This window comes from Macaca thibetana, chromosome 4 (genome assembly GCF_024542745.1).
Source record: "Macaca thibetana thibetana isolate TM-01 chromosome 4, ASM2454274v1, whole genome shotgun sequence".
Taxonomy (NCBI): Eukaryota; Metazoa; Chordata; class Mammalia; order Primates; family Cercopithecidae; genus Macaca; species Macaca thibetana.
The window spans coordinates 117,570,873-117,593,785 of NC_065581.1; the positions used below are offsets into that span (position 1 = coordinate 117,570,873).

Consider the following 22,913-nt stretch of genomic DNA (forward strand, 5'->3'; position numbering starts at 1 on the left):
CCCCCAAAATCTAATGGGAGCCCACAGCTTCCAGAGACTCTGTCCATACAAGGTGTACAAAGGGTCTTTCTTGACATGGCATTGCCCTTTAATATTCAGGGTGTCCATCATTTTCTAGATGGAGTTGTCTAACAACCTATTTGCCTCTTGAACCCAATTCAGTGTCTGCAACATCTCATTGTCAGGGCCTGGATGTCCCAGAATCAAATCTCTGCTTTCAGATTTTTGGGGTCCTGGGAAAGACTCAATTTTCCATTCACCAAGGGCCCTGGCTCTCATGTATCATCTCATTGAATCCCTGGGAAGAGCTACTACAGGTTCACAATAATTATCCAAAACCCTCAGGGTCATATACATTTTTCAATTCAGAACTTTGAGATTTCAGTCAAACTGCATAGTGCATGTACCATATATTTAATTTGTACCACCTCCAGTGAGGTCTGAGGCAGCACCCCATAAATAATCACTTTATAAGAGGATTAAATAAAGGCTATGAATTGAGTTACCTTATTTCAGTCAGGATCTGCTACCAGATGCTTTTGTGTCAGATGCATGCCAAATGTGCCAAATGCTTTTGTGCCAAAAGTCTTTTGGCTCTAAGAACATTTTGGACATTGCAATGCAGATTACGTTTGTTGACCTATGTTATTATCTTCATCTTGCAATGGAGGAAGCGGAGGCTTAGAGACAGACTTTAAGAACTTTGCCCAAGGCAACAGCCAGTAAGTGGTGGGATTAACATTCAGAGTTAGGCCTGCCTAAATTCCAAGCTCACATCTTTAATCACTCACTATAACCTAGCTGTGGCTCCCTTTCAGTTTGAGAGAGGTTTAAATGTTCTGTCTCCCTCTAAGAGGAACTTCACTAGGGGGAGAATAGTGAGACAGCTTGGGTGGGAAAGGAAGGGGACATCCAAATCCCAGTAATCAAGATAAATCAATTTTAACATAATATACTTACAATTAAAATTAATGCAAAAAATCCTCAGTTTAAAAAATATCAAAAATTTAAATCAATATGGGATCAGCGTTACTGACTTTCAATTTTTCCTCAAATGCCCATATGGCTCTCTGAGAGCTGTGTGAGTACTGCTGTATCTAGTCTCTGCTTTCCCTGCAATAAGAAAAGGTATGATACCACATTCCTTTTTGCAAGAAGGGTGGCTCCAGAGTGGGTCCCAAGGGAAGTGGTTCTTCAGTGTACAGAATTCATGAACACTACCATGCTTCCTGATTACCAGGGTTAAACATCCTTTCTGGCTACAGAAACCCAACGTTATTGTTGAACCGTTTCATTCCATCCTCAATTATACCAAGAGAAGAAAGGTTATGTTTTCATAACAGAGTTAAGGGATCTGTTTTCAACAGAGTTAAGGGATTGGAATGGAAAGGTTTAAGTTGCTGTACTATCAAGTTCACAATTGTTTTCGTGAGGCCTAGTGAGAAACAGAATCCACTCCAATGAAGAGAGTTTAATGAAGGAATTACTTACGGGGTGAGGAAACAGAAAGGACATTAGGACACTCAGAATGGAGGAATAGTAGGTTGCTGATACTACCCACTAGCCCAAAGGGGAGCAGGGGAAAATGGTGGTCCAAGAATGCGAGAACTGATTGGTGCAAAGGAGCTGTGAAGCAGAGGCTATAGTTGTGGAGCAGCACTGCCCCAAAGCAGGGAGAGAGAGGGGAAAAATTCCCCAGCCTCTTGCTCCCCTACTTTATCCAATCTCATGCCAGAGCCTCCCATGGGCTGGACCCATAGGAAATAGCCAGAGTTGGGCCTGGCTGGTGCTGTGAACACTGGTCAATGTGGAGCACAGAGAAAGGCATCTGAGGGTGGAGAAAGGATCTGGGGCAGGGAGAAACTGAAGGGAAACTACAAAAGTCTTGAATTTCACAAGCTCAGACACTATCAAGTACACAGTCTATTTCATGACACAGTGAAAGCAGAAGGAATACAAAGACAGTTACTTTAGCTAATGATTTCACTATCACTTAAAATGAAATTATTGTACGCAAAAATCACTATTGGGTATTATTAGGTTGGTGCAAAATTGATTGCCATTAAATGGCAAAACTGCAATCAATTTTGCACCAACCTAAAATTCTCATTGTGCAGAAAAGAGACTGATTTTATTCTTCTTTTTAATAAATAGAAACCTTTATATAGAAAAGAAGATGGTTTATGTTAATGTGAGTCCCTGGCAATATGATGCAGATTTCCTTATTCTCCCATTCAAAACAATAAGAGAAACACTAGGAGATAAGGCATTGAAGATGTTAAACCGTAAATAATCCTTCAGAATCAGCATTCAAAGACAACAAAAGGACTCAACGGAGATTTAAGTAAAGTGGCTATTTTTATACATCATTTTAAGAGCATGGTTAAAAAGTGATGGCCATTGATTTGGTATGACTCATGGCCACTGACGTGGATATATTCTCTAAATATATGAGACGTCTATCCTGAGGTAATTATAGATTTCTTTTCCATATGAATGACTACATTGGGATGTTATTTAGACTTCTGATGAGTAAGGAGGATAAGGAGAATGAGAGCAAGATGCTCTACCTGTCCCTGAGGACCACCAAGGAAAAAGATTCTACTTAGACCGTAGAACTCTTAGTGCTAGTGTCTTTTCACATGTTTATGAGTTCGTGTCAAAATTTAAGACCAAATTGCTTGATTCTGTCTTCTAGCACCAAATTCCTTTAGGTGATGCTTGGCTCAGTTCTCCTTGGGTCATCCGGATCTTAACAATGTCTAAAATACTAATTTTTCACGTTCCCCTTTGGTATAGTTGGGTAAAGGACTTGAAGCCAATATAAGTCACTGCTAGAAAACACTATTAGAATTTCTCTCCTACAAATTATATCAGATAAAGAATATACAAAATTTTAGAAGTATTTTTCAGGCTACCTGTCCTATTGGTTGAATCTAGTTTATGCTGATAGCACTCTTTCCTCCTCAGTGTGGATGTTTAACCACACTTTCAATACTCAGTTCGTTTTTCTGTCTCAGCTTTTCCCTTCCCACTTGAACAAAATTAAATATCTACCTTTTAACTTTTGTCTTTCAGAGACCCACAAAGGAAGAGATACTGAGGTAAATTTTCAGAATAGATTTGGGAAAATGTTTATTAGTAATTAATTTATATAGAGTCAATGTTTATTGTGTATTCTGTATATAACATTGTGTTTTATACTAGGAATTTAAAGATAAGACTTACTCCCTTATTTTCAGAAATATCAAATCTAATAAGGAAAACAAATAGGTAAAGATGATTTCATTTAATATGCTAAAGATAATAACAGAAGTATAAATATTTTTTTCTGGATACAGGCATTCTGAGCCCACTCATAAACTGCTGGCAAAATAAATTCAAATTCTTATTCTTTCATTCTCAGAATGTTGCCCAAAGCCTTTATTTGTAAAGCTACATGTTTTTTGACTTGCTTTATCAGTTGTGTAGAGCAAGATAGCAGTGCATCTTTATATTATAAACATTCATGCTGACAACAAAATGGTGTGTCACTTTTGTTGCATAGAGATAAATGTGATTGCAGTGTGCACTTGAAAGATGAAACTTTATAAATATGACTGTTTTGGAATTTAACTTAGAGGTCATGTAGATAAATGCATATGTTTGAAAGTCTGAGAGTCCTGGATTTGACTTTTGGTTCTGCCATTTACTAGTTGTGTGAAAGGTTACATGAAACCATTTGAAAATAAAAATATTATTTTTTAAAGCAGGGATGAAATACTCATCTAAGAGCATGGTGGTGATAATTTAATCATATAACATGCATTTGGAAAATATAATGCCCATAATAATCATTTGATAAATGGTAGTTATTGTTATTACTTAATGACTCCAAAAATTACTTGTATTATATAATCCTTGCTTATAAAATGTTCTGTTAAGGAATCAAGGATCATCATTGCTCAACAAATTAGCTTATAAAAGTATAATTTCAATGTACATAAGTATACAATTATAGAATAATTTTTTTAATGATAAAATTGACCCTCACTCACTTTTGAGATAATAATACTGAGATTTAGAGGGCTTTAGTAACTTGCTCAAGTCACTGAGGTGTTTAGGGAATACACAGCTATTAACCCCAAGCAGTATCTTGCACTTCAGAGTTTACTTGTCCTCTCCACTCACTTCATCCCCACTCTCCCTGTAGTTTCCATCTGCATTACAAATACTCCTTTTCTCATGAACATTTCTGATTCATGCTCCTTTGACAGGGAAGCTAAGCTGTTCTATCATTGATGAGGTGCGAATGAGTTGCTGTTATTAATACAAACAGAGGCACCCTCTGAGTATTATGCATTTATCAGATCAAGCATCAAAATATGAAACTACAAAAACAACTAATGAAAACAAAATGAATATTGTTAGCTAAATTAATGCTATCATCTTCCTCAAGTGCGTCTTCAAAAAGAAATGGTCCAAAGGCAAAAATAGAACAAGCTGAGAACACTTAGTTCCACAGTATAGAGGGTTTGAAACACAGACTTAATTTCCAACGCGTTAAATTGCTCAAGTGTCAGTGGTGGTAAGTATCAGCATAAGAAGACCCACCCCCAAATTCAGTATTCTCCTTCCCAGCAAATCTAATAGAATTATAACATAACCCAGCAATAGCCACATCAACCAAACGAATCTGCAGTTTGAAGCCTGACCCAGAGATCCCCTCTCTGCTTCCTGCTGTAGGCGTTTTAAAGCCATTGCCACTGTTCCTTTCTATTGCCAAAATACTTGTTTCAGTGGCCTCTACGAATGATTCCGATGGAGCAGGGATACCAAATCAAGGAACCACGTTACTAGGCATGTTTATTTGTTGAAACTATGTAATGCTCTTGAAGTTAGTGAAATTAGCATCTGTATCTGTTAAACTCATTTTCACTCCTTTTCAAGTCCGTGCCATTCTTTTAGTGGTTTAGCCCTTTGTGATCAATGCTTATAAAAGAAATGCTTTAGAGGCTGTATGTGCTGGGAGCATGGTGGTTGGTCAAGCTTCCTTGGTCACCTGAAGAGTTGCCTTGATTTGAGTATGGCAGTGATTTGAATAGTGTTGGTTCAATGTAGTTTTGTCATTTAAAATAATATGTGGGAAAGGGGCTGCTTATGTTTCCATTATGTTTTCTCCATGTCTCAATGAGGATAAGATTCTGCTTGAGGAACTCTAGGTAAGAACATGTAGGATGATTCCACTTTGAGGAAAGGTACTTTGTTACTAATGTTGGTAAGACAGCTTCTGCTATAAATGCTCTTCGCAATCCACATGTAGAGAATTCTGGACAACAGTATCAGCCTGGATGCCAGAAAATGCACAGTGAGCATGACATGCCCATCGGCTGAGGCATTCTGACTGCAGCTGAGGACGCAATGGTATTTTACTTGAGATTCAGGAATGCAGAGGATAGTTTCTATGGGAGAAAGAGAAGCTTTGTTTAAGTAACTGATCTAAAGACATTACAATGTTAGCTGCTTTCACTCCTTCAAATCCCAAATATTGCTTAATATTTGATTTACTTTGCACTGATGATTTGGAATTAAATAAGATATAGTCTCTGGCATCCAGAGGGTCACAGTCAAATAGGAAAGATATGGATGGATATTACCAAAAATTATGAGATATTCTTTAAGTTTGGAAAACTTAAAGGAAAGGGCAGATTGATTCTCTAGTGCTGGCTGCAATGGGCGATTCCTCAGAGAAGGCAGGAGAATGATTGGCACCTGAACTAATCCTTGAAGAACATATAGAAATTCTCCAGACAAGATGCAAAAGCATTAGAAACAGAGAAAATAATGTAGCAAGGAATGGTACGAATGGAAGCTGTGATAAAAATGGTCATTTTGAGGGTTTTTTGAAAGGTGTCAGAGTATCCATTTAGCTTCCTGGCATTCATTTTGTTTTACCTGGAAGAAAATAAATTAGTAGCACATGAAAAAATAAGAAAAACAAACAAAACATATGTTCTGTTAGTCTTGAGGACCTAAATATATATCATCATAAAATCTTTACATACAGGCCATTCTCAAACTGTGGCTATTTTTATGAAACTGTTGAAATATTGCAGGCACCCCATTGACCATTACCATTCAGTGATGATTGGAGGTTAAAATTTATAAAGAGATTTTTATATTCTGATAAAATGATAGATGCTTATGCTGTTCCACAACTGCACCACCTTTTCAAATACCATTCCATTACTATTGCTTCTTAGATGACTTGATGATGGATCACACTGGATATACTACTTCATGCTGAATCTCCCTAATATGCTCCTCAATCTGACATTTGAATTGCCTCAGGAGAAGTTTCTAGTCAAAAGCCTGCATAACTTCATGTCACAGAAATTAAAGGTGTAGCTATTTACACAAATAATATTTTTAACATGCAGGAAATAATTCTCTTTTAAGTCAGTAGAGTACGGGAAAATAATAAATTCTTAGAAATCTGTTAAAATATAGATGCCCAGACTTAGAAAGTTTTACCAATAAGTTACTTATAAATTCAAAGACATAAAGTGTAGGTGCTACACAAATAAGGGCCATATTGAGAATGCTTCCTATTCAGAAATTCTTAGCATGAAGCCTAGAAATGGGGTCTAGGCTTAGACTCCATATCTTGGCATCGAATGTCCTGGTCACTGCAGAGCAACCTTAAACTACTAACAGCACCGGTAATGTTGAGGTGTTAGTGAGAGCATTCGTATATAGCATGAGTGTAATGGAAGCCAATATTAAGTATGGTATATCATTAATTGATAAATATGCCTTTTGTGATATTTTTCAAACTATTTGCCGATAATATTGAAAGAACTATGTGTTGTCTAGCAATTTGACACTTAATGAACATTTTAAAATTTTCTTACTATGTGTTAGGTGTGGCATTAGCATTCTGCAATGCAAAAGATGAAAGCAACCAGTCTTTGTCCTGGTAGGAGGCAAAGTGTGCACGGTTGCTATGGCTGGAAGCTGTGTTTCTTTCTTCACAACCAAGCTTATCCTATCAAAACAAATGAGCCAGGCAAAAACCTTTGCTTGAGGGAAAAACCTCACAGAATCTAAACACTTTAACTGTGATTCTGATCCATTTATTTCTCCTCTCCTTCCTTACACTCTGTCATGTCTGGAACCCAGCAATGATTAGAGTCACAGGACAGAGAAGAACTACTGGGGGCAGAGTATGTAGATAGATCACGTAGAACCTTCTAGGCCATGGCAGGATTTTTGAATATTACTTTGAATGACATGGAAAATCATTAAAGAGATTGAGGCAAAGAGCATGGTATATCTTATCTTAGTGTCTAAAAGGATTATTTTGAGTAAGAAGAGATCATAAGGTATAAGGAGTAAAGCAAGGATCTAAATGGGAGGTTATAGGAATAATCCAGGCAATGGGTAACAGAGACACAGACTAGCCTGCCAGCAATAGATGTAAAAAGTTTTCAGATTATGGATATATTTTGAAGACAAAGCCAGTAGGATTTGCTTAAAAATTGAATTCAGGATGTAAGAGAAATGATTCAAAGATAAAACCACAGATTTGGGTTTTATAATTTGCAAGAATGGAGTTGCTACTAACTGAGATGGAGATGACTTCAGGCAGAGCAGGTTTGATGGTGGATATTGGCCATTTTATTGGCCATGTTAATTTGAGATGTCTGATATACATGTAGAGATGTGACATGAACAACTGCATATAGGTCTGTGTTTCACGAAAGAGGACTAGCTGGCCAAATAACTACCAGCTGACAATATGTAGTTGGTAGTTAAAGCAACAGGACCGAAAGAGATCACCAAAGAACTAAAAATTACAGCATTCCAGTATTCAGAAATTGTGGATATAGGATCCCAACAGATAAAATTCATAGGCAGAATTGAAGTCTATGTGCATAACTATGTCAACTAGTGTCAAGTCAAAGAAATAAAAGATAAGGTCAGCACAGTGGTTCATTCCTGTAATGCCAGGACTGTGAGAGGCTGAGGGAGGAGGAGAATTCCTTGAGCCCAGGAGTTTGAGACCAGCCTGGGCAACATAGTGTGACCTCATCTCTACCAAAAATTAAGAAATTAGCTAGGCATGGTGGTATGGTGTACAGGTCTAATCCCAGCTACTTGAGGGGCTGAGGAGGGAGGATTAAAAAATAATAGTATGATAGCATATCCTGTGTCAAGAGACATGGAATATATCTTTAAAGGCAACTGTTTTTCTTGAGAATTGACCATATAGGAACTTTTGGACTTTGATAGTTGTATTAGTTTATTCTCACACTGCTATAAAGAAATACCTGAGACTGGGTAATGTATAAAGAAAAGAAGTTTAATTGGTTCATGGTTCTATGGGCTGTGCAGGAAGCATAGCACCTTCTGCTCTGGGGAGGCCTCAGGAAACAAACGCTCATAGTGGAAAGCAAAGGGGAAGCAGGTACATCTTATGTGGCAAGAGAGAGAGAGACAGAGAGAGCGAGAGAGAGTGCTACACACTTTTAAATGAGCAGATTTCAGGAGAACTTACTCACTATTGTGAGGACAATACTGTGGGGGAAATCTGCCCCCATGATCCAATCACCTTCCACTGGGTCCCACCACCTCCAACACTGAGGATTACAATTCGACACAAGATTTGGACAGAGACACACACCCAAACTATATCATTCAACCTCTGGCCCCTCCCAAATCTCATGTCTTTCTCAGATTTCAAAATACAATCACACCTTCTCAACAGTTTCCTACAGTCTTAGCTCATTTCATTATTAACTCCAAAGTCAAAACCCTATTCTGAGACAAGGCAAGTCCCTTCTGTCTATGAGCCTGTAAAATCAAAAACAAGTTAGAAGTTAGTTACTTCCAAGACACAATGAGAGAACAATCATTTGGTAAATACCCCCATTCCAAAAGGGAAAAATCAGCCAAAATAAAGGGGTTACAGGCCGTATGCAAGTCTGAAACCCAAGGAGGGCAGTTGTTAAATTTTAAAGCTCCAAAATAATCTCCTTTGATTCCATGTCTCACATCCAGGGCACACTGGTGAAAGGGGTGGGCTCGCAGAGCCTTGGGCATCTCTGCCTCTGTGGCTTTGCAGGATTCAGCCCTGAAGCTGCTCTTAGGGCTGTTGAGTGCCTGTGGCTTTTTCAGGCACAGTGAAAGCTGTCAGCGAGTCTACCATTCTGAGGTCTGAAGGATGTCCCTTTGTACTCAGCTCCTCCAGGCAGTGCCCCAGTGGGGATTCTGTGTGGGGCCTCCAACCCCACATTTCTCCTCTGCACTGCCCCAGTAGAGGCTCTTTCTGAGATCTCTGCTCCTGCAGCAGACTGGACATCCAAACTTTTCCATACATCCTCTGAAATCTAGGCAGAGGCTCCCAAGTCTCAACTCTTGAATTCTATGCACCCATAGGCTTAACACCACATGGAAGCTTCCAAGGCTTATGGCTTGCACCCTCTAAAGCAGTAGCCTGTGTATGTGGGCCCCTTTGAGCCATGGCTGGAGCTGGAGCAGCCAGGATGCAGGGAGCAGTGTTCCAAGGGTACACATGACAGTGGAGGCCTGGGTCTGGCCCACAGAACCATTCTATCCTCCTAGGCCTCCCAGCCTGTGATGGGAAGGGCTTCTGCAAAGGACTCTGAAATGCCTTTGAGGCCTTTTCCCCTTGCCTTGAATATTAGCACTTGGCTCCTTTTTTCTCATGCAAATTTCTGCAGCCTGATTAAATTCCACCCTGAAAATTAACTTTTTTTTTTTTTTTTTTTTTTCCTACCACATGGCTAGACTGCAAATCTTGCAAACATTTATGCTCTGCTTCCCTTTTAAATATGTTTCAGGTTTTTTTTTTGTTTTTTTTTGTTTTTTTTTTTTTTTTTTTTTTTTTTCTCACACATATGAGTGTATGCTGTACAAGTACAGCCAGGCTATACTTGAACGTTTTGCTTCTTGGAAATTTTTCCAACAAGATACGCCAAATCATCACCCTTAAGTTCAAAGTTCCACAGATCCCTAGAGCAGGGGCACAATGCAGCCAGGCACTTTGCTAAAGCATAACAAGAGTAACTTTACTCTAGTTCCCAATAAGTTCCTCATTTCCATCTGAGACCTCCTCAGCCTGGACTTCATTTTCCACATCACTATTACCATTTTGGTCACCACCATTCAATAAGACTCTAGGAAGTTCCAAACTTTCCGTCAGCTTGCTCTCTTCTTCTGAGCCCTCCAAATTCTTCCAACGTCTTCCAGTTACCCAAATTCAAAGCTGCTTTCACATTTTCAGGTATCTTTATAGCAATGCCCCACTCCTTGGTACTGATTTTCTGTATTAGTCTGTATTCACACTGCTATAAAGAAATACCTGAGACTTGGCAATGTATAAACAAAAGAGGTTTAAGTGGCTCAGAGTTCTGCAGGCTGTACAGGAAGTAGAGTGGATTCTGCTTCTGAAGAGGCCTCAGAAAACTTATAATCATTGTAGAAAGTGAAGGGAAGCTCAGGAAATATAATCATGGCAGAAGGTGAAGGGGAACAGGCATGTCTTACTTGGCTGGAGCAGGAGCAAGGGAGAGAGAAAGGGGAGGTGCTACACAGTTTTAAATGACTGGATCCCTGGAGAACTCATTCACTATAGTGAGAATAGTACCAAGGGGAAAAATCCATCCCCATGGTACAATCAACTCCCACTAGACCCCACCTCCAACGTTGGAGATTACAATTTGACACGAATTTTGGGTGGGGACACAGGTCCAAACCATACCAGTAGTCTTATTCTGAGAGTACCTGAAAATCTCCTGAGACCCATTATCAATCTCAAGACTGCAAAAAATCAAAGTCCTGTATTCATTCATGAAAATCAGTCATCAAATACTGTTTTATAAGAAGTAATCATTTAATTTGATCAAGCTTGAAGAGTTTTTGGGGAGGAATCTTAGGCAGAATGTCACCATTGCATCTCTTCATCTGAAGAAAAAGATTGATTTAAGAATATAGTACAGACACTACAGCTGCCATAAAATGGAGTAGTCCAAATTTGCCAGGTTTCTTTCTACCTTCAGTGGTAGGAAGCAGTCCATTTAGTTAACTTTCTTATAGAGCCTTGTCTCCAAATATGCCACAACTACCTGTATCTAGATTGAACTTAGCTTTGGTAAAAGAAAAAAGACCTAATTCTTATGTGCTTGTTCTTCTACTCAATCTAATCACAAAACAGCTGGGACTCAACGTTGAAATATAGTAGTTTAAAACTTCCATTGACTTAGAGAGAATGTTGGTCCACATAGTTTATAGAAATAATAATGATAAAAATCCCCCCCCCCCAAAATTAAAGCCAACCTGGATTATTTCAAAGTTTATTCCTTTCCTGTTTCACTGCTACCCAACTCCAAAGCAGTGATAAGAATTTGAGATAATCTGAGGTCTTAACTTATGCCTGACTTGTTCATCACATAATAAATTTTAGGTATTAAATATATTGCTATTGTTTTGGGGGCATTATCAGTTTTTACCCTTTCTAAATAGTCACAGATGCTTATGGATGTGGATACCATGTGATGAGTTCATCTCATTTCTCATAGTTTCAAGGAAGACTGGATTTAATCTTCTCCAGGGACATACCCAGAGAAATTCCTATAACCTCAGTGACTAACCTGATTTCTCTTGAAAATAAAATCCCTGATGATACGAAAAACTCCCTCATTATTGATCTCTCATAAAAGCTCCAGTTACATACACCCCACCCCCACTGTACTTCTGATGAGGTGGTTGAGATGGTGCAATAAAGATCAAAGGCATTAGGCCACATTTCTAAGAGAGCCATTTGTTTTTGGCACTTTGTAGGATTTGCTTGTTTTTACTTACTGGAAATTTTATATCACTAAATTTATGTGGTCATGTTATTTTTAAGAATATATATATATATATAAGAATTACATAACTTTTAAAATATACTTCTGCTTTTGTACCACCTAAAATCATCTTTCATAATGGAAAATAGACCTAGAAAGTGTCAGTTCAGTCATGTCCTCAGTGCATTGATCTCCTCTACAGGTTAGCTGTGGATTATCAGGTTAGTTCAGTGAACTGATTTCCTTTGTAGGTTAGCGCTGCTAGGGCTGTATCTCAAACATTAATGTCTTAGCTGTAAAGTGAGGATGATTAAATTCTAAAGTCATATCTATCAATAAAATCTTCAGGTTTCTGTATAGTTCAGTCTTGACTCAACACAAAGTTCAGTAGGCCTGGTAGGCACTTGCACGTGTCTGAATACCATCACATGCCTTCTCTTTAGCCTTCCCTTTTCTAGACTGGATGTCCCAGTTCATACTTCCGTTTGTGTCTTTCATGTACAATAATTCAACATTTCCAGTGACACATTTCTGGCTGTGCTTCAAAGGGAAGGTGATGCTGGAACTGGCAGCATGACCAGCACTGTGTAAAAACCAGACAGACAGCAACACAGCATCCATGAATAGATGGCAGAGTTAGCAAGAAAAAATAGCTTGGAGGATGGAAAAACCCCAAAGGTGTGAAACCTCTGGCTTATTTCCGCTTTATTTAGCTTTGCTTATTATTATTTTTCTTTTCTTTCCTACCCTTTTGCCTTTATGATCCAAGATGTAGTAGGAATCTTTAGTAGTGATGGATCATAATTTTTGAGTCCACAAGCAGACATTATCTCATTTAATAAAAAATTGGAAAGGTGGACCTTAGCCATTTAGAACAACTTCTTATTAGCAAATCAAAACTCTCAGCAAGAGTCTTAGAGCAGGGCCTATAAAATGAGAAGGGCCATGTATGAGAGAGTTAGCTCAGACCTCGAGTCAACCTCATCTCCACTTCTGACTTAGGCCAGGCTACAGGTAAGCCAGATAAACAGGAACATCTAGTTCCTGTTTTATATCATAAACTACTTGGATAGGAAGTTGTCTTGTTAGAACATGCCCCATGTTTCCATCATCCTGTCTCTTAATATTGATTACACTCAACAAAAAAGACTGTAACACTCACAAGTTTTCAGCATAATAGAGAAAATGGGGTGTCACCATGGTAATGAATCTGATGCATAGCTGGCCAAGTGTTAACACTGCCTGGGGGGATGTATTTTCCTATGGACTAGGCATATTGCATTCTTTTCCCTATTTCTAATCAAAGGGATGTCTGTAATCATTAGATCTAAGTAGATAAACATATTGTCCTCAGACACAGGGTTTCATGTCCTTCCTGGACTCATTTCTGCCCTTGTGTAAATTCATACACAATGGTCTCCTTGGTTACTGCAACTTGCTGTATGTAAGGTTTTTCAGTGACTGCAAATCATTGGGATTTTTCAACATTTAGGTAATTACAGATTCTTCTGTAAAGGGGATGTGTTCACTGTATTTTTTTTTTTGTATTCAACTTTAAGATGTACATGTGTATTTTATTACATGCATAGATTTTATAGTGGTTAAGTCAGAGTATGTAGGGTATCCATCACCTGAGTAAAACACATTGTACCCATTAACAACTTATCCTCATCCTCCCGGCAACCCCTTACCCTTCTGAGTCTCCAATGTCTATCATTCCACTCTCTACATCCATGTGAACAAATTTTTTACCTCCTATTTATGAGTGAGAACATGCAATGTTTGTCTTGCTGTTCCTGGCTTGTTTCATTTAAGATAATGACCTCCAGTTCCATCCATGTTGCTGCAAATGACATGATTTCATTCAGTTATGGCTGAATGCTATTCCATTGTGTATATATACCACATTCTGTTTATCTATTCATCCACTGATGAACACTTAGGTTGATTCCGTATCTTTCCTATTGTGAATAGCGCTGCAATACACATGCAATTGCAGGTGTCTTTTTGATATATTGATTTCTTTTCCTTTGGTTAGATACCTAGTAGTGGAATTGCTAGATCAAATGGTAGTTCTATTTTTAGTTATTTGAGAAATCTCCATACCTTTTTCCATAGAGGCTGTACTAATTTACATTATCACCAATGGTGTAAAAGAGTTCAGAAGTATTTTCTTTAAATCCTGGCCATCTAGCTACTGTGTAGGCCTAATTGATGTTTTCTCTTGATCCAAAATATATCCATCTTTATATTGCTTTGCTATTAAGTTAAAAAGGAGGAATATAATCTCACACTTGTTTCTGGATAATTTATTCATTCATTTTTTAACAAGGAATGCATATTTTGTAAAAATCTCTTCTATAATCCAGGTACTGTTCTATGCATTGGGGATGCAGTGGTGAGCAGAAATAACCATTCCTAACTTGTGAGGCTTAACATTTTAGTTAGGGACTCATGCTATGAACTTACTGTTCTGAATATTGCAGTTATGTTAGTCTTCAGTGATTTGTAAACACAATAATCTGTGAGAATATTAATGGACACTGATTATTCAGAAAATAATTGGTTGTCATGCCGAATGCCATTATTTATAATAAACTCCTAGTGTATGTGTGCATGTATCTGAGCATGTTTAAAAAGAACTGAACTGTGTGGCATGTGTTGTCAAGTACATTCACAGGAGTATGAATTTAGGTGAGGATTTTTTACTGTTCTTAATTGCTAATGAATTCATCTCAGAAGTACAAATGATGCAGTGCATATGTTTATATATATGAGAACCATTAAGAGTTACATGAGTAACTTAATTAGTTGAGAAAAGCAGTGGCTTGTAAATAATGAGTAAAGTGAAAATTAGCCAGCAAGGGTGCTAAAATAGAAATTTTGTCTAAACATGTTTAGCTTCAACTTCATTGTAAGAAACTAAGAAATCAGTTTGCACAGTTTTCCTTCATAACTTCATTGGAATAACGATTGGTCACGTGTGTCTTTTGCCGTTCCAAGGGGAAGTCATTTTGCAGATGATAAAGTTATATTTAGACCTATGTAAATTTCTTCAAATTATAGAGAAAAGGAAATTACTACCAGTCCAATTTAAAAAAAATGCCTTCACTGTTTTTATTTCTTGGGAAATGTTAAGTGGACTGTGAAACTGTAAATATCCACTGGCTGAACTTGGTAATTTAGCAAAACTGCCCATATAGATTTGTGTTAAAAACACCTTTCTTAAACTGAAAAACTGACTAGAATCACATTTATTCATGAATGTTATCACTAACCACTAATTCCTGCATTAGCTTGTCTTGTGTGCAGTGTGAAAAGTACAACCTTAAAGGAAAAAAGGAAATTTCTGGCTCTTATATGCATATGAGGCAGTTGTTTAAAGGAGAAACATGTAAGCATCAGTGAGTTTTTAAAAATAAAATGGTCAAGTTTGAGAATGTTTTCTTATGTCTCAATTGAAGATATAAAGCCTGCTTTGAATAAGCAGAGGCAAGGTCATGCAATCCTATGGGCTATAACCATTTAAATGTGGACTAGAATAGAATATTTGTCTGAAATGAGTTATATAACAGAATATGTGATTGAAATTTCGATCCTTCTAAAATCTGTGCTTTTGGAGAAAGGTGATTGTCAGAGTGAGTGCAGTAACTCTCTACCTGTGATTCTAAGTTTCAAGGCAAACAGGTTGAGAAGATTCAGTAATATTATAGGAGAAAGATCTGGTAGCTGTGATAATTATCCTGGCTGTGCCTTTTGAAGATGAGGACAGGAATGGCAGCAGCCATCAAATGAAAGGCTGGCAAAATTAAAATTGATGACCACGTTACACTGAAGCTCATACATTATATTCAGTAAAAGGAACCATGCCATACAAATAAGAAAGCCACAATTTCTGCTCATTCCTAATTATGTCTCTTTTTTCCATCTGTTTCAATTCCAGCACCTTAACTCATTCTAGTAGAGAAAGAAATAAATTTCTTTAGGATTTAGGAGACAATTTTAGTGCTTTTTAATGTAAAAAATGTAATATAAATATGAAATAAATTCTACCATTTTTGTCTGAAGGGTCACAAGGCCACTGGAAATATAAGAGGTTGTGAAGGTTAGTGCTATATACAGAGAAAATATGGTTCTTTATCCAAGATATTGATGTGAGATTTCAGACTTTGATATGCCAAACACTGTCTCTAGGCACTGATAGGTTTGGAACCCATAAGAAGTAACCCTTTACTCAAGGTTGGAAACACGAAGTCAAATGGTTTCCCCTCAGGAAGGAACCGCATTTTTTTCCAAGTCCAAAGCAATAAATAGATGGATAGACAAGATGCTTTCAAGTTGTAATCACCAGGACTACACAGTGGAGAGTACTTACTGGGGAAGTGAGGGCCACTTTAGTTTGAGGTCAATAAAAAGTAAGTCTGTGATGAACTAGTAGTAGGGAAAATGAGAAACTCAATACATTGTCATTGGTTGATGCTGTAACAATGTTTTGCTCCAGAGACCTGCCTGTGGAAGATCATGGTGTTGTGTATGCTGTTTACTATGATTTTCTACCGGGCAGGTGCTCTATTCTTAACCTCCATTCAACAAACATTAACTCCACAAACATACACACTTATTTTATACACTTTGATGATGGTTTTCTATTTCTATTCCTCATTTCTCTTTTCCTTCTGGGATTTTAAAACTATCAAACCTGGCCTCTTTAGCTTCCCTTTCCAATGAAGCCTATATTAGTTGTATGTATTACTGCAGAATAACCTCATGGTTTTTGCTTAGAATACTTCTTGCAACCTCATATGTCAAGACTTCCCTGACTGGTTCAGTTAAGACATGGCCACCTTACCTTTAGACTGCCATAACTCTTTGCCAACTCCTCTGTTATGGCACTTAACACAATTGGTTGAAATTCTCTGTTTACATTCCTGTTTCTCTAACTAGACTATAAACTCTTTGAGAGTAGAGATCTTCTCACCAATGCCTGGTTCAGTGGTATGTAGTGCGTTCTAAATAAATATTAACTATATACTGGCTAAACTTTTAATATTCACTGAATAAAATAATGAATGAATATAAGAAAGGGTTGATTGTATGACAGCACTAGGCCTATGCTGATTAATCTAATTAGCTGAACTCTCTTAGAGCTAGGATATTCATAAGGAATTGATAGCACATTTTTCAAGCATGTAATCTGCTTAGAAAAGCTGAGGAATAAAAGCAACAAATCAATACTTGAGAAGAGTCCGAAGGCTAATATTTTCTGATGCTTAAATGCATAAAAACCTATCAGAAGAAAAATTAGAAAATTACAGAATGGAAGTGACCTTAGAAAACATTTAGCACCCCTAATGCAGTCCGTCCCCCCTCCCCCCTCCCCATGATAGGCCCCGGTGTATGATGTTCCCCTTCCCAAGTCCAAATGATCTCATTGTTCAGTTCCCACCTATGAGTGAGAACATGCGGTGTTTGTTTTTCTGTTCTTGCAATAGTTTGCTGAGAATGATGGTTTCCAGCTGCATCCATGTCCCTACAAAGGACACAACTCATCGTTTTTTATGGCTGCATAGTATTCCATGGTGTATATGTGCCACATTTTCTTAATCCAGTCTGTCACTGATGGACATTTGGGTTGATTCAAAGTCTTTGCTATTGTGAATAGTGCCACAATAAACATATGTGTGCGTGTGTCTTTATAGCAGCATGATTTATAATCCTTTGGGTATATACCCAGTAATGAGATGGCTGGGTCAAATGGTACTTCTAGTTCTAGATCCTTGAGGAGTCGCCATACTGTTTTCCATAATGGTTGAACTAGTTTACAATCCCACCAACAGTGTAAAAGTGTTCCTATTTCTCCACATCCTCTCCAGCACCTGTTGTTTCCTGACTTTTTAATGATTGCCATTCTAACTGACGTGAGATGGTATCTCATTGTGGTTTTGATTTGCATTTCTCTGATGGCCAGTGATGATGAGCATTTTTTCATGTGTCTGTTGGCTGTATGAATGTCTTCTTTTGAGAACTGTCTGTTCATATCCTTTGCCCACTTTTTGATGGGGTTGTTTGTTTTTTTCTTGTAAATTTGTTTGAGTTCTTTGTAGGTTCTGGATATTAGCCCCTTGTCAGATGAGTAGATTGCAAAAATTTTCTCCCATTCTGTAGGTTGCCTGTTCACTCTGATGGTAGTTTCTTTTGCTGTGCAGAAGCTCTTTTAGTTTAATTAGATCCCATTTGTCAATTATGGCTTTTGTTGCCATTGCTTTTGGTGTTTTAGACATGAAGTCCTTGCCCATGCCTATGTCCTGAATGGTATTACCTAGGTTTTCTTCTAGAGTTTTTATGGTATTAGGTCTAACATTTAAGTCTCTAATCCATCTTGAATTAATTTTCGTTTAAGGAGTAAGGAAAGGATCCAGTTTCAGCTTTCTACTTATGGCTAGCCAATTTTCCCAGCACCATTTATTAAAAAGGGAATCCTTTCCCCATTTCTTGTTTTTCTCAGGTTTGTCAAACATCAGATGGCTGTAGACGTGTGGTATTATTTCTGAGGGCTCTGTTCTGTTCCATTGGTCTATATCTCTGTTTTGGTACCAGTACCATGCTGGGTGCTGACGAGTTGATGGGTGCAGCATGCCAACATGGCACAAGTATACATATGTAACAAACCTGCACATTATGTACATGTACCCTAGAACTTAAAGTATAATAATAATAAAAATTAAAAACAAAAACAAAAACAAAAAACAAATAAAAAAAAAGAAAACATTTAGACAAACTTCCAGAAAGAATATAAGTTAATGATCCCACAGCCTCACGTGTGGTTATTGGCAGAGGACCAAAATTCAAGTCTCTAAACTCCCAATCCTGGCCAGTTTTCTTTATTCTTACTGCTGTGACAACTCCATTTCAAATGCTTACACATCCAGCATGAAATGCAGATAATGTGTTTCTCTTGTTTTTTGCTCTCACTGAGTAATTTTCAGCCGCTCCTCCGATTGCTTTTTTTTTTGCCCTGCTGTGCCCTGCTGTGTTCACCCTTACAGAGGACATCTGGCCATGTAGCAAAGAGAGTTATTCAGTACTTTTTTTCCAGTATCCCCTCAGTCAATCAGTCAACAAGTTATTTATTGAGCACTTGCTGATGTGAGCAACACAGGGCTAATATGATAGAGTTGGCTGCTTTTAAACTCAATGCATCAATTAAATAGCACTTTGCATGATTTTGACTTGGCATACCTCAAAGGACAATATTTTTCAAGGCCACTGTGATCTCTGTAATGAGAAGCTCACCCAGTAATTTCACATGGAATTATGCATTTTGGCCTCATCCCCAGTGTAAGCTTAAAGGCTGTCAGATACAAAGCATCCAAGACCAAATTCTGTCCTCAGATGTTCAAAGACCGTGTTCATCTGGTCTTTACATATTATGACTGAGACTGAGCACCCAGAAAGCAGTAGAATGAGAAGGACATTTCTTTTTTCAACATGAAGTTTTGAATGTTTTCGTAAATTTTGGATTGGGGACCAGGATACAGTGTGAGTAAGAATGACCACTGGGAGTTTGTGACAATGTTTGCTGATACTTTGTCATCCAAATACTGTACTCTCTGCGACTCATGCTTCAATGGACATATAAAGAGATTAATTAAACCTTTTGGCAAGAGGGGTTTCTGGTAACTCAACTTATTAAGTCACACTGCTCAGTGCACTGGGCCTGAGTAGGTGGTTGGCTTGGGGAGGAGTGGGGATGTAGGTCCGTGACCACATCACAAGCCGCAGGTGACTTTGGAATCTGAATAATTCTTGGGGTCACCCTGGTGTTTGGCTCAAGATGGGAAAGCCAAATTTTCACATAGGTGTTCTCTTCCAGTTCAGTAAACAACATTTGAGAATGAACTCGACCCAGGATAGTGTTGCCAGATAAAATACAAGACACTCAGTGAAATCTGAATTTCAGGTAAACATCAAGTAATTTCTTAGTCTAAGTATGTCTAAAATATTGCATCAGACATATGTATGTTAAAAATTATGTTAAAATTTATGTTTACTTGTAATTCAGATTTACCTGGGTATCCTGCATTTTTTATTTGCTAAATCTGGCAACCTTAAATCAGAACTTTCTTTTTTTTTTTTTTTTTTTTTTTTTTTTTTTTTGAGATGGAGTCTGGCTCTGTCGCCCAGGCTGGAGTGCAGTGGCCGATCTCAGCTCACTGCAAGCTCCGCCCCCCGGGTTTACGCCATTCTCCTGCCTCAGCCTCCTGAGTAGCTGGGACTACAGGTGCCCGCCACCCCGCCCGGCTAGTTTTTTTTTGTATTTTTTAGTAGAGACGGGGTTTCACTGTGTTCACCAGGATGGTCTCGATCTCCTGACCTCGTGATCCGCCCGTCTCGGCCTCCCAAAGTGCTGGGATTACAGGCTTGAGCCACCGCGCCCGGCTAAATCAGAACTTTCTGTCTATCAATTACATTATAAGCAAGAAGCAGCTTAAGGTGTTACTGTGAGACTTTCTGTAGATTCCATCTTGCAAAACTCTGTAAATTAGTCATAACTCATCTGGCAGTACAAGTTTAACAAGGGCAGCTCTTGGTTAACACTTGGATGGGACACTGCCTGGAAAAAGCTTCAAGGGCGCTACTGCACACTGGTTAAGAATGTGAGTTTGGAGTCAAGTGACATGAGTTTGAAACCTGACTTTGCACTCTCGTTATGTAACTTAGGACCAATTACTTAACCTTCCTGTACCTCAGCTGCTTCATCTGTGAAATGGCATAATGGTATCTAACCTAAAGTTGTAAGGATTAATGGACAAGTACACATAAAGTGCTTGGCAATATCACAAAAACTATGCAAATATTAATTGTTTTTTGCTTATGAGATCCAGATAAACTTCTGGATATATTTTTACTTATTGTAAAAGTTAAATTTAGACTGCTTATTTGTAACATTAAACTCAAGTCACCAATTTTAAATTAATTCATTGCATAAAAGGGATTAACTTAATCATATGTTCCCGAGTATCTGCTTAATCAAACCATGCTATACCTATTTTAACTGCATGACTCTGTGCACAGAACCACTGGAGTCTCCATGTTATTCGGGTTTGTCAATTTCTCTATAATATCACACCAGGGGAATGAGAATGTTCCATGAAAAAGATCCAGGGAAAATTAAAAACTTTAAAAATTATTTTTAACATAAATAAAGCAATGTTAAAGTAAATGTCTCCATGAAGTCCAGGTACAGTTTACATTCAATAAGTCTGTTCTGAAAAGAGCAATCTCTTGAATTCACGAAGAAAAGATGTGATGACTCTATCAATATGAGATCAGAAAGTAGAAAATATGAGATAATGAGCTCAAGAGCTTTTAATGAGGAAAATAGACTAAAAATTTGCTGAGCAAGAAAACTCTAGAGATTTTAGATACTGTCTCAATATAATCATGCCATTAAATGGTGAAGTATAAACATAATTTAGAATTCCATCTTTGGAATATGAAAGAAGACTCATTCTACCCAATCTTTTAGTTTTTAATCAGCCAGATATAGTAAATTTTCTCAACTTCAATTGGAACATAAATGAAGATATAATACCATTTACATATAAATGAAATTATATCCAGTTATAGAGTAATTGCTACTTGAAATTGGAGAAAACAATAACATACTTCAAAAGGTCTGGAAAAGAGAATTTTGAAGAAGACCTACCCAGAATTGAAAACCTATTGACCACGCCAACTGCGTCTATAGGCCTGGTGTCCAGTGCCTACAGGGTTCATGCTGCTTTTCCGGACTTGGCCCCTTACGAGTCTGTGGGTGCACTATTCCCAGGGAAACTTCAGTTCTTACACACATCTTTTCAGCAATGGCATTTGCAGAGGGCCTCTCAGAGCCATGAGAGGGGCATATTCAAGCCCTAACACCCAGGGGAGAATCCCTAGTGATGATTCTTCTGGGATAGGGCTAGGTTTCCTGGTGCTACTGTAAGAGCTTCCAGGGAAATATACAGAGAACCTGGGGTAGTCCTTCAACTCTTACAGAGTAGCCTTCAAATGCTAGCCTCATTGTTGATAAGCAAAGAGGCAGAGTTGCTAGGATTGAGAAACTAACCATTCTAAAGGGGATACAATTGAGATCAATACATATAATGTACGTAGCATCACACAGAAGGACTCACTGAGCGATTACCTGTTCACATGGCCAAGCAAAAGTCTTGCCTCTCATTCAGGTCTCAGGGCCTTCGTCCTGCATACCACAGAGGGATTGTGCAGGCCTTTGTTTTCCATTGGAATGAATTTGAATTCTTTACCTAAGTGGTACCTGATATGCTTCAACCCAGTTCTTGAAAACAAAACAAACAAAACAAACGTGTATGTAAAGTTTCTTTGGACCTTTGAGTAAGAAATTTGGCCGACTTTTACGTGCCAAGAGAGAAAAAGATGAACACTTAATGAATTCCATGACGTTTTGTGAGTTGTGTTATTTGGAATAAATTGAAAAAAGTTTTAAGTAAGCTGTTATGACTTATAACTGGATAAATGTAGCAATCTAATATTCTGTTATATCAAGGTTCATAGTGAAGATGGTTCCCTATCTGCTGATACTCTCTGGAAAACTCACACTACTTTATTATTAATTTTTCCGAGGCAACTAAACATATACTTGCTTGTGATCCTGTACTTAAGCCTAGTCTTTGGTAAGCAGGTATACGAAGATGACTAAAGTAAGTGGCAAATATGGCAGGCGAGAAAGCTAGAACAAGAGCAGTGTGGACTAGCAGAGAATCCAGGAAGAATTAACTCTTACATGGATGTCTATAGTGAAAAACCATAGGAGATGGCCACCTGAACCCAATGCATCTCTTATAATTAATTTCAAATAAGAATGTTAGAAAACTTATTTTTTCTGTTCTCTGGAACAATGCTATATTGAACAAAGTGAGCCAACAAATCTGTTAATAATTATAAAATATCTGAAACACTTTGTATTTGCAATAAAACATATAAAAATGCTTTGTATTATTTTAACCAGTAAGAAGGAAAGAATTTAAGTAGATTTTT

At 37.8% G+C, this 22,913-nt stretch overlaps 1 long non-coding RNA gene across 1 annotated transcript in view; it reads left to right on the forward strand.

Annotated features, from left to right (window-relative positions):
- The window catches only part of LOC126952631 (uncharacterized), a 37,505-nt gene extending 28,469 nt beyond the window's left edge, over positions 1 to 9,036 (forward strand). Inside the window, exon 5 of the long non-coding RNA XR_007724964.1 lies at positions 3,079 to 9,036. This is a non-coding gene — a long non-coding RNA (uncharacterized LOC126952631). The remainder of the gene's footprint in view (positions 1 to 3,078) is intronic.
- The last annotated feature ends 13,877 nt before the right edge of the window (positions 9,037 to 22,913 follow it).